Source organism: Physeter macrocephalus, chromosome 19 (genome assembly GCF_002837175.3).
Source record: "Physeter macrocephalus isolate SW-GA chromosome 19, ASM283717v5, whole genome shotgun sequence".
Taxonomy (NCBI): Eukaryota; Metazoa; Chordata; class Mammalia; order Artiodactyla; family Physeteridae; genus Physeter; species Physeter macrocephalus.
Window position 1 is genome coordinate 40,709,392 of NC_041232.1, and position 12,374 is coordinate 40,721,765.

At 40.1% G+C, this 12,374-nt stretch overlaps 1 protein-coding gene across 1 annotated transcript in view; it reads right to left on the minus strand.

The window, feature by feature from the left end:
• Nucleotides 1–12,374, minus strand: part of CHST9 (carbohydrate sulfotransferase 9) — a 201,066-nt gene that overhangs the window by 129,411 nt on the left and 59,281 nt on the right. The window lies entirely within an intron of this gene.

Genomic DNA, 12,374 nt, shown 5'->3' on the forward strand with positions numbered 1-12,374 from the left:
AAATGAGATGTGCCCCCAAAGGGTATAAATGTTTAAAGATATGAGAGGATGAAATGATTATTTTAAGAAATAAAAGGGTGCCCATGAAGTTACGGAGAAAGTAGTATTTGATTTGGACCTTGAGAGATACATGTGATTTGGGGAATCTGAAAAGGGGAAAGGATTGATTCTTGGCAAAAGAAACAGTAATGGGCTATGTAGGACAAGGCTATTTGAGCAAGAAGGGTCAAGTTTAGGGCTTGCTTTGAAAACCTGAATGAGAGTAGCTTTCCATAGGAGGAAGTATCCTAGAGCAGCGGTCCCCAACCTTTTTGGCACCAGGGACCGGTTTCGTGGAAGACAATTTTTCCACAGACGGGGGAGGGGAGGGATGGTTCGGCGGTAATGTGAGCGATGGGGAGCGATGGGGAGCGATGGGGAGTGGCAGATGAAGTCTTGCTCGCTCGCCTGCCGCTCACCTCCTGCGGCCCGGTTCCGAAAGTCTGCGGCCGGGGAGTTGGGGACCCCTGTCCCAGAGGTTGGGCAAGAGGTAATTGGTTGAGTATGACAGTGGGAGCAGAGAGGAGGGAAGTGAGGGGTGTAGGAGATGGTGGGAAGGCAACAGGGCAGTGGTGTGTGTCAACACCCCAGTTGAGATGAGAGCCTTGGTTTTGTGATGAGTAAGTGAGGGCCACCCTTTCAGCCATCACCTTCTTGTCATTTATCAACTTGTCACAGATGGAGCTAGTTACTGAGAGTTTATGGAAGCTGCATGTAAACTTTAAGTTTTTCTACCAGCCCTTCGTGTCTTTTAAAATCTTAGACTGTGAGGTGGAAAACGTATAATCCTTCCCTTGTGCAGCTGCCCAAAGTGTAGAATTCATTTAACTGGCATCTTGATTAATCTCACATTCTCTTCATTTGGGTGATTTCCAGAGGACTTGTTTGATGCAATTTATTTCAATGATACAAACAGATAAATGGCATGAATGGTCCATTTAAAGGTTTCATTCATTACCAAGTATGATGGGGTACCTCCTCATTTAAGATTTTTATTGGGCAAGCCACTATGTACCTTTGATTATAAATTTTTACACAGTAGGGGCCTCAAACACTTTCATGAATTTTAAAAAATGCTATTCAAGTCCTGAATTATTAAAAAAAATTATTAAAAAGATGTTTTAAAACCCCCATCTTTTTGGAGAGTCTTTAACTTGTCTAAGAATGCATCATAAATCCTTAAAGTTGACAATGAATGTATTGAAGACTAATAACAGGGTGTGGTAGCCAGTCTCCAAGGTGACCCCAATGATCCTCATCTTCCCACCTCCTGGCATTTATATCCTTGTGTTGTCTGCTCCCACACTGAATTAGACTGATTTGTGTAACCCGTAGGATTTTGCAGAAATAATCAAGTGTGACCTCCAAGGTTGGGCCTCAAAAAACATTGTGGCTTCCATTTTGTTGTCTCTCAGAGTACTTCCTCTGAGGAAAGCCAGATAATATAATATGTTACAAGGACACCCAAGCAGCCCAAAAGAGAGACCCATGTGGCAAGGAACTGAGGCCTCCTGTCCACAGCCAGTGAGGAACTGAGGCCTCTAGTCAACAGCCAGTGGAGGAATTGAGGCCTCCGTCAACAGCCAAAGAGGAACTGAGACCTCCTGTCAATAGCCAGAGAGGAACCAAGGGCTCCAGTCAACAACCAATGAGGAACTGAGGCCTCCTGCCAGCAGTCAGCATCAACTTGCCCGCACATGAGCAGCCCATTCTCTAGCCTCACTCAAACCTTCACATGGCCACAGCTCTGGCTGTCTGCTTGACTGCAACTTCCTGCGAGACCCTGACCCAGAACAACCCAATCAGCCACTCCAGAGTTCCCCACAGAAACTGTGTGACATGATCAATGTTTACTGTTGTTTTCGGCTGCTAAGTTTTGGGTAAATTGTTATACAGTATTACATAACTAATACTTATGGGATAATTTTATTATGAAAGTTTGGGTTAATTTACCACTTAATAGAATATACCTACAGTGATGTTAGTTGTGGCAGATCACTCAGTCACCCTGACTTTCTCATCTGTACGGTGGGGGACAGAGCCTGCTTATCCCGAATGTTGTGAGGATTAAATAAGTCCATATGCAGAGCCAGCAAGAAATGGAGGAAACTAACACAAAATACTGGGGTTCGAGGTTTCAGAAGGGAGACTGGAAGGCATTGCTGATAATGTTTTTTCACTGAGATCTCAAACAGTTCTCTGCCCTTGTGTTATATGAAAGGGCTCTGTAAACTGTGGAATGCTGTATAAATCTTCTGCATTAGTTTTATTATGCTATTAGTTCTGTTATAGGAATCACTTAGATTTCTATTCTTAGTTACATATACAGTAAACTTCAAATGAGAAAAATAAAAACTGGATAAATAAGACAATCTTATATTGATCAAGAGACACAGAGATTGAACTGCTTAACCGGAGGTAACCCTCTAGATTTCTTTTTTGGTCTCTTTATCTTGCTCTGTATGGGTGATCTTATCTCTCAGTGTTCACCTTCACAGAAAGATGATGTGAGACCTACATCTCCAGCTCCGAAATCTACCTAGGTGTTAGGTCTACTGGAAATCTCTATCTGTATTTTCTACTTCACAACACAAGTCCTTAACTTAAACCATTATATTCCCCTCCCAAACTGCTTATCTTTAGTGCTATCCTCCTATCTGCTCAGGCACCCAAACATGAAACCTAAGAATCATCAGCTCCTCCCTTTCACTCAACCTCAGACCACTACATTCTCTCTCTACAGGGCCTTTCAGATCTAACCTCTCCTTTCTCATTGCCATTGTCCTGTTTCATAAACTTGATATTTCTTCCTGGGGTTATTTTCTACAGGCTCCTAACTGATTTCTTTGGTTTTAGCGATCGTTTTTCCATCCTTGCAGTCTGATCTCTATTAAAGATTAAAATACACATTCCCTAATATGAAACTGATGACCCTGGAAGATTTGGCCATGACCTACCTTCTGCTACCAGCCCTGAAGCACCATACAGAGCACTTACCAACTATGTCAGGAATTGTACCTCCCCCTCCAACTCCCTGTGCATGATGTGTCTGCTTCCTGGAATGTCCTGTCATGTCCTTTGGGCCTATCAAAACTCTATTCGTCCTTCAGAGCTGAGCTCAGATGCTGGCCCTTCTGTGAAGCCTTCGGCTTTGTGTCACCTCCCGCAACGGTCCACTCCCTGCAGAATTAATCATCCTTCTTTCTATGCTCCTTTAGTCCTTTATTTGTACCTTTGCTACAGCACTAACTCCAGTGTTTGGTTTATAATCAATTGCGTGTTTATTTCCCCAGCTGGACTGTGGCCTCCTTTAGGGCAAGGGGTGTATCTTATGCCTCTCTGTCTCCTCAGGCCTCACAGTGCCTGGAACACAAATGCTTGTGATTGAGTGGACACAGGGAGACTTATGTATCATCCCAACCCTCCTTCAAATGCTAAAGAACATGAAAGCTATTTTAGTGCTGCTAACATTGAGCGCAAGTACACCCAAGAACAGAGCTTTTACCAAGTGTCTACATTACAACTGACAACCTAGAAAGCTATTATATTAGAAAAGTGGGTGATAAAATAAGAGGCTATCAGAATAATGAACACACATTTTGCTCTAGTTGTGCTTTATTGTAACACAGATTCTACTTTAAGAACAAAGCATTAAAGTATGGTTTGCATCTTACTTCTCTTTAAGCCTGGATGTAGCACTCCACCTGTGAGGAAACAAAATGGACTATAATTTCATAAAAATGGAATTTGCAGGGTCCAACTTTTCTTCTGAGAAAATGCATTTAGTCGAACATCAAAATTCCACATCTCATGACTATTTATTTATATAAACTGAGTTCTGATATTTTTAAAAGCTATTTTAGACTTGGGGTTGGTATGGTTTCATGGAGAAACATTAAATATATATCCACTTATAGCACATTTCAGTACTTCAGTACGGAAATAGTTCCTTAATCGAAGTGATTGTTTCTGATCCTTTAAAACCACAGGCACGTAAATGGCAATCCAAGATGTCTCACCAATAATGAGCAGGGTGTTTGTACTCGGTATCTTATGCCACTTCTAATGAAAAGAAAATTTTGTGCACACATATATATGTATTTATGTGTATACATATATACAAATAGTGGGTATACACATATGTGTGTGTACATATATGTACATATAATGCATTACATATATGTACATGTGATATATATCTTGTAATTTTACAATCAGACATAGTCTAATCTCCAAAATATACTCTCTCTTCTACCTGCTTCCATCACTGTGTAATAAAAGTGTGTCATGGAATCTTATCAAGCTTCCCTCACTGCACTACCAATTTCTCAGTGCCAATTCTGAGTGTGCATTCAGTCACAGGCATTTTATCTGCCCTGCTCTGAGAGGTATTATTAATCACATCCTGTTGCTAGGATACCTGAGAATGTTCATTTATGTCCGATGTTTCTTTGGCAAAATGCGCTATGAAGATGGCATAGAATCATGACAAGGAAAATTACTGTGCACATGCTACTTATTTTTAAAAAGGCAGCAGGGAGAGCAACATAACTACCAGATAATATAATGTGAACTCCCATGAATTTTTTTTTAATACCGTTTGTTTCACCTAGACTTTAAAGGAAAAGTGCTGGCAATATTTCTGGATAATGAGAATCTGTAGTACTTCTCTACTTCTGAGTTAACTAGGAAAAGTAGAAGGAGGTAGGGTTTTAATTCTGTTTCCTTTATAGGGACTTAGAGAGGGCAGGCCTTTAAGATTCACTCACTTCAAATGCCTCAGTTACAGATGGGGTTACTAGGTTACAGTGCTCGCTGATTTGTAGAGCCAGCCTAATACACAGGTCACCACTATTGCTCGTTTAGCTATTTTAATGCAAGACCTAAGAGAAAAGTAATCTTCAGAATGTGCATTTGAGTAATGGGAGAAAAAAATGCCTTTATCAATATCTTAAAAAATTACCGTTGTTTTGGGTATTAGTATACCAAATATTCCTGCTTATTGATTGTAATCAGAGAGAATATGAATTTTATATATTTTATATATTCACCTAAATGCAAATAAAATTTACCTACATGCAAGGTTTTTCTTAGTCAATCTCTTCCCACAGGAAACAGCATGATATAGTGAAATAAACATGGACTTTGGAGTTAGATGGAGTGACTTCCTGTCTTAACCACTGGTCCCTAGGAGCTATGTAACCCTGGGAACAAGGTATAGAGTATCTCCTCAATACATGTTCCTTTGTGTTGCCTCCTCTTCTCTCTCGTGTGTGTGTGTGTGTGTGTGTGTTTGTGTGTGTGTGTGTGTGTACACAAGACATACATATACATAGTATCTGTTTATCTATATTTATCTATTGTATCTATCTCTACCTAACTCTTGTATTTCAACTGAAAACATAAACAATTTGAGTTTTACTTCCAATATTGTTTCCAAGTGGTATTAGCAGAGTGCTATTTTTATAATCATGCTAATAATAGTAGCTAATGTTTATTAAACAATATCTATGTGCTCATCACTGTAATCAGCATATTATATGTGTTAATTCATTTTATCTTCACAGTATTATGAGACTTTATAAACATTCTACCGATTTTCAGGTAATAAAACTTGGTAGAAATTTGGTAAATAACTTTGCCAAGTCACTGAACTACTTAGTGGCAAATAAAGAACGAGAGGATAAAAAACAGTTGGGGTGAAAGGTAGGGAGGAGTAAGGATTTGGATATCTATCCATAAGCCGTATATAATCAGTCCCTAGGTTTGGAGGGTTGCCTGAATAAATTATTTTGTTAAAATATTTCCATAGACTTTAAAAAAACTAGCTGCTCATTTTTTACCAAATTATTTGTTTGAATAAATGAACTGCTTATTTTAGCTGCTAAATACCTAATAATAATGTTTCAGGAGTAGAATGCCAAAAAGACCTTCAGATTTGAACTTTTTTAGTAGTTTGGTATTTATTTAGTACCTACTATGAGTCGGGCACCCTAATAACACTTAAAAATTATTTATTTTAATTTTCACAACTAACTGAGTCGATATTTTTAAAAGCTATTTTAGACTTGGGGTTGATATGGTTTCATGGAGAAACATTAAATATATATCCACTTATAGCACATTTCAGTATTTCAGTACGGAAGTAGTCCCTTAATCGAAGTGATTGTTTCTGATCTTTTAAAACCACAGACACATACATGGCAATCCAACGATGTCTCACCAATAATGAGCAGGGTGTTTGTATCACAAGTCGGTATCTTATGCCACTTCTAATGAAAAGAAAATTTTGTGCACATATATATACGTATTTATGTGTATACACATATACAAATAGTGGGTATACACATATATATGTGTGTATATATATTCATATAACTACATATACATAATGCATTACATGTATGTACATGTGGTGTGTGTCCTGTGATTTTACAATCAGATATAGTCTAATCTCCAAAATATATGCTCTTCTACCTGCTTCCATCATTGTGTAATAAAGTCTGTCATTGAATCTCATCAAGCTTTCCTCACTGCACACCAATTTCTCAGTCGCCAATTCATGGAGTAGATGAAAATTACTTCCATTTTCCAGTGGAGAAAGGAGGCTCAGAAAATTCTCTGAAATGGCACAAGGTTCCAGTTAGTGATTAGCAGGATTAGACTTTGAAGCTGAGATTTGTACCCTTTCTGAGCTTACTGGCTGCGGTGATTACAGGCAGGTCTGTAGAGTGGTAAAGAGCTCTTCCACTTAATCAATGTGGGACACTGGCGCATCACTTAACCTCTCTAAATTGTATTTATCTGGAAATAGGGATAATACTAGTTCCTACCTCACAGGGTCATTGTGAGGGTTAAACAAAATAACGTGTTTAATAATAATCCTAAATATTTTGAGTGCATAATGCAATCACGTTTATAATGTTCTCACTTCAGTGCCTGGAAAATAGCAACATAGCGTATTGCCAGGTGCTTCTCTTTATGAATGTTCCATGTCAGGTGGTCCCTGGTAACATATGATACTTCTACGTATTCTCAAGGTCAATGGCTTTGTTTACACAAATATTATAAAGTTTATTTTGAGAGTTTCTTCAGATTTTTACCATCACATCTCTTTTTTGCTTTCCCTTAGAATTTCTAATCGAGAAGTAGCTTTTCACTTTAGTGAATTCCTTTCCTCTCCTCGTAACTCTTTCCAAATACAAACTGGTTTGATAAAACACATTGAAATGGCAAAACTCTCCCCAGTTATGAGCTCAGACGACACGATTTTAGAACCCAGCACGTGTGGTCCAAATCCCTACCCATATTTTGTACTGACCAGCAGCTATGGAACTGTCAACAGTCTGATACGGTCTAAATAGAAAGGGAGCGCTTTTCTAGAAACCAGAGGACCTCATTACCAGAACTTATTCCTTGGAACAAATGGTAAGACCTTGAACAGGTAACCTGACATTTCCAAGATTCACAGGTCTCTTTAGTTAGATAGGTAAATACTATCTTTCAATAATACCAAAAGAAGTTGTACAAACAGGGATGTGAGAAGCTTTCAAGTACCGTACTATAGGGCAGGAACAGAGACACCTAACTAAGCCACTGTAAAGACCAGCTAGTCTAAAACCAAAAAGGACGACTTATATAGCACAAGGAACTCTAATCAATATTATATAACAACCTAAATGGGAGAAGAAGTTGAAAAAGAATAGATACGTGTATATGTATAACTGAGTCACTCTGCTATACACCTGCAACTAACACAACATTGGAAATCAACTCGACTCCAATATAAAATAAAAAGTTAAAAAAAATAGACTGTAGAAACTGCATAGTTTCTCTTTGGTCAATTGCACAAAAAGGCAGAGGAGTTTATTTTATTATTGGTACCTGGATTTATGCTGATGCTGAAACGGCACTGGCCTCAGCAGACACTGTGATGAGCCTCTACGGCTGTGGACGCTCACTGCCCTCCTGCACGTTTAGATAAACTCCACTGGCTCTTTCGTCCATTTCTGTTTGCTGAGTTGATGTGTCACTAGGATGCTTAGGCAGACAGAGCCATTATGAGCACACTGCATGCTGTGAGCTCCAGACAGTGTATACTGAGCCACAGAAAACGGCCCTTCAGAAACGTATCGATACCGATAGATCTGGCCTCTGAGGTTGGCCATCTGCCCTGGCAGAGCTGATACTCCATCTGTGCCCCCTAGCCCTAGGGTCTGCCATCCGTCATTGCGTGTAAAAACTGGAGAAGAACTGAATGCTCAAAGATTTTTCCTGGGCTGACCCCTCTACAGAGAAATAGGAAAATCAGTAGGAGAAACAACAGTTTTATGTTCTCTTGGAAATTCTCAAGTGTAGAATTTCTTCCGACTTAGATCCACCTGACAAGCACATAATTAATGTGACAAGAAACTGCTCCTTTCAGATTCCCAACATTGGCCCCGGGTGAGTTAAATCTTATAGTAAACCTTTTGATATTCAGAACCCCATTCTGAAGCAGTCATTTGTTGGCAGAGAAGTTTTTTGGAAGACCTTTAGATGTTGAAGTCAGATTGGAAAAAAAATCCAATCAACCCAAACCCAGGTCTTAAATATCTGCAAAATGGTAATGCTAGTTTTACTAAGATATGCTTCAGCTACTGACCAAAGCAGGGATGTGTGCATTCGTAGTTTCATTTGTGCAATAACATGTTCCTTGTATGTTAGATGTGAATAATTATTCTTTTTCAAAATAAATTTATTTATTTTATTTTATTTATTTATTTTTTGGCTGCGTTGGGCCTTCGTTGCTGTACCCAAGCTTTTCTCTAGTTGCGGCGAGCAGGGGCTACTCTTCGCTGCGGTGCGCAGGCTTCTCGTTGTGGTGGCTTCTCTTGCTGTGGAGCACGGGCTCTAGGCGCACGGGCTTCAGTAGTTGTGGCTCACGGGCTCTAGAGCACAGGCTCAGTAGTGGTAGCGCACAGGCTTAGCTGCTCTGCGGCATGTGGGATCTTCCCGGACCGGGGCTTGAACCCATGTCCCCTGCACTGGCAGGCAGATCCTTAACCACTGCGCCACCAGGGAAGCCCTGTGAATAATTATTCTTAAGTGACATAATATTCTAGGTGCTCTTGGAATACTCATTATATAAAAGGAATAGGAATGAATTATTTTGCAAAAAACAGAATCTTTTCATAATATAATTATTCAGTCCTGTGCTAGAATAACAATGACCATGTTTTAAGAGGTGGAGTCAGTTTCCTTCCTACTGAACTGTCCAGGCCTTCGTAAATTGCTTAACGAGTAGAATATGCTGGAAATGCCAGTTTCTAAGCCTTGAAAATCAGGCAGCTCCCACTTCCCGAGTCTTTTAATACTTACCCTGAGAGAAGTCTGGCCATAATGTAAGAAAGACTACCCTGAGACCACCATGCTGTGAGGAAGCTCAAGCGAGCCACACCTGGAGGCCCCGTGGAAAGTGAGCTGCCTGAATCATACATGACTGACAACTAGCTGTTCCAGCCATCCCAACCCAGGTGCCAAACATGTGTGGATGATGAGGCCATCCTGGAAGTGGATTTTCCAGCTCCAGTTGCTTCAGCGAACACCATATGGATTAGAAAAATTGCCCAGCTGAACCTTTTCAAAATTTCTAACCTACAAAACTGAAAGCAAAATAAATGTTTTATACCATTAAGTTTTGGCATACTCTGTTATATACATCAAAATAATAAAAACAACTCCTTTTTCTGTTTTCATAGTAAGAATATTTATTGATAAACCTATCAATATATACCAGTATATATTGATTTCTTTTTTCCCTTAAAGCAGGGCTCACCTAGGTTCCTTCTTTCCTAAGATGGCTTGCTCAGCTATACCTATAAATATGTTCTATTATCCAGCATTTTAGCATTTAAACTTATTCCTCTTCATGACACAGAGTGAAACCTGTTATTATTGAGTGTGGTTAATTTACGTACAATCTATATAGATTAATATGTACTTTGGTTTAATAAAAGTATTACAATATTAGCCTATGTCCAGGTTATCAATCGAAAGTAAAGTGGAGACTTGACAATTATGTAGCATTTCAGAACTTGTCAACCATCAGATGAGGCACCCGTTTGAAACAACATTTAAATATTCATCTAGGCTTCAAAAACTTTATCACTGATGGTTGGAAATTATACAGAAACCCGCTGAACTGAAACACTGAAAAGATTCAACAGCCATTTCTGCTAAATAATTTAAAATTATCTTACTTTCCCTGGGTAGATTTACTTTTAAAGGATAAATTAGTAGAACCTATATTGAATTAAGAGCTTTGATAGTATTTAGGGTCCATTTTCTGTATGAAGGCGACAAGGGGAAGCATTTCATTAAGAAAGGTAATGATTTGAGTCCAGTCAGGCACTATGCTTGTGAAGTTGGAGTTTGTTCACTTTAAATACAATTTATTTGGCTCACGGACACACAGTCCAGCCCAGCTTTTCATCTGAAGGAAATGAGCACATTTCACTGCTCTGTCCTGTGTTCTTAATCATCCCCTCATTAGCCTGTGAAGAAAGCTGCTAGGGGCCAGAGGTGAGCTTCATTTACTCTTTGAGATGTCAGCACCATTTTCATTCCCGCTAGCCCCAAGTTTTTCCTTTTTTATCTTAAAAAAATCCTCATCATACTTATTCTTTCCTTCACATTGACCTGCATCAAAGGTTTGGGCCTTACACATGCAGGGAAGCTCTTATTTCACAGACTGAAGGAAGACGATGAAGAAAGTGTGCGTAGATTAGTGGCCATGGATTTACTGCTTTCAGGCTTTGCAGTGTACTTTGTGATCTTGTAAAACCATCCTCTGTAAACCTGGTTGACTACCCGAGTTTACTAGAAAAGTTGTTAATGATCTAGTCCATTTTATGTATAGGGGAAGAGGCTCACCAACACTTGGGTCCTTCCGAGAAAGCAACAAGAGAGAAATGCTGTCAAGCCCCTATGACATGACGGGCAGAAAGCTCAGCATTTTATGTCTGCAACACTCTGTAAAGAGTAGACAAGAAACTCACGGCCAAGGGAAGGGCTGTGGAAAGCAGAGTCTGTTGACTGGCTCCATGGATGCGGCCTCCAGCAGGGGCTGGAAGTGGGCCTTTACCTAAGAATAGAGACAGAAGAGGAGACGCTCCAGGAGGGAAGGGAAATAAATATCATCTGAACACCTAAGGCAATAAGTTATTTTCTGGCGAAATCGTTTATTGGTGTTCCGTGTGAGATGCTGATTTCGGAAAAAGCAAGCCAGGGCTGACACAGTGCAGAGGGCGGCTCCTTCTGATGCAGCTTTTACCCAGAAAGACAGGAAGTAGAGCACCTCCCACTCCCCCACCCCGGAGAGGGTGCAGGTGAACACAGGAAGGGAGGGGGAGCATGGAGGGGAGTCACTTCTCACCGACTTCAGCCACTGCAAGCTTAGATTTGCACAAGATTGAGAATCTGGCATTCCCAGGGGAGGGGAGTAACTTTCTAGGTTTGTTTACTATGGCACACACAGCTGAGTGCCTGCCCTCCAGTCACCGCTCCTCTTGTTCCATGCTGCTCCCCGACCCTCCCATCACATGGATGACATGGATGAAACATGACTGACATAACCTCATCATCGTGGTCCCACTCCCCTTTCTTTAGAAGGTCAGTTGACATTTCTGGCCAATGACATGTCAGATGAATTCTGTTGAAGAATTTCATTGAAAGGTTTCCCATGCCAATAAAAAACAACAGATGGGAGAAAACACCTTCTTTTCTCTTCTTTTTTAAAATTTTTTTTTCTTTTTTAACATCTTTATTGGAGTATAATTGCTTTACAATGGTGTGTTAGTTTCTGCTTTACAACAAAGTGAATCAGCTATACATATACATATATCCCCATATCCCCTCCCTCTTGCATCTCCCTCCCTCCCACCCTCCCTATCCCACCCCTCTAGGTGGTCACAAAGCACCGAGCTGATCTCCCTGTGCTAGGCGGCTGCTTCCCGCTAGCTATCTATTTTACATTTGGTAGTGTATATATGTCCATGCCACTCTCTCACTTCGTCCCAGCTTACCCTTCCCCCTCCCTGTGTCCTCACGTCCATTCTCAAGTAAGTCTGTGTCTTTATTCCTGTCTTGCCCCTAGGTTCTTCATGACCATTGTTTTTTTTCTTAGATTCCATATATATGTGTTAGCATATGGTATTTGTTTTTCTCCTTCTGACTTATTTCACTATGTATGACAGACTCTAGGTCCATCCACCTCACTACAAATAAATCAATTTCGTTTCTTTTTATGGCTGAGTAATATTCCATTGTATGTATGTGCCACATCTTCTTTATCC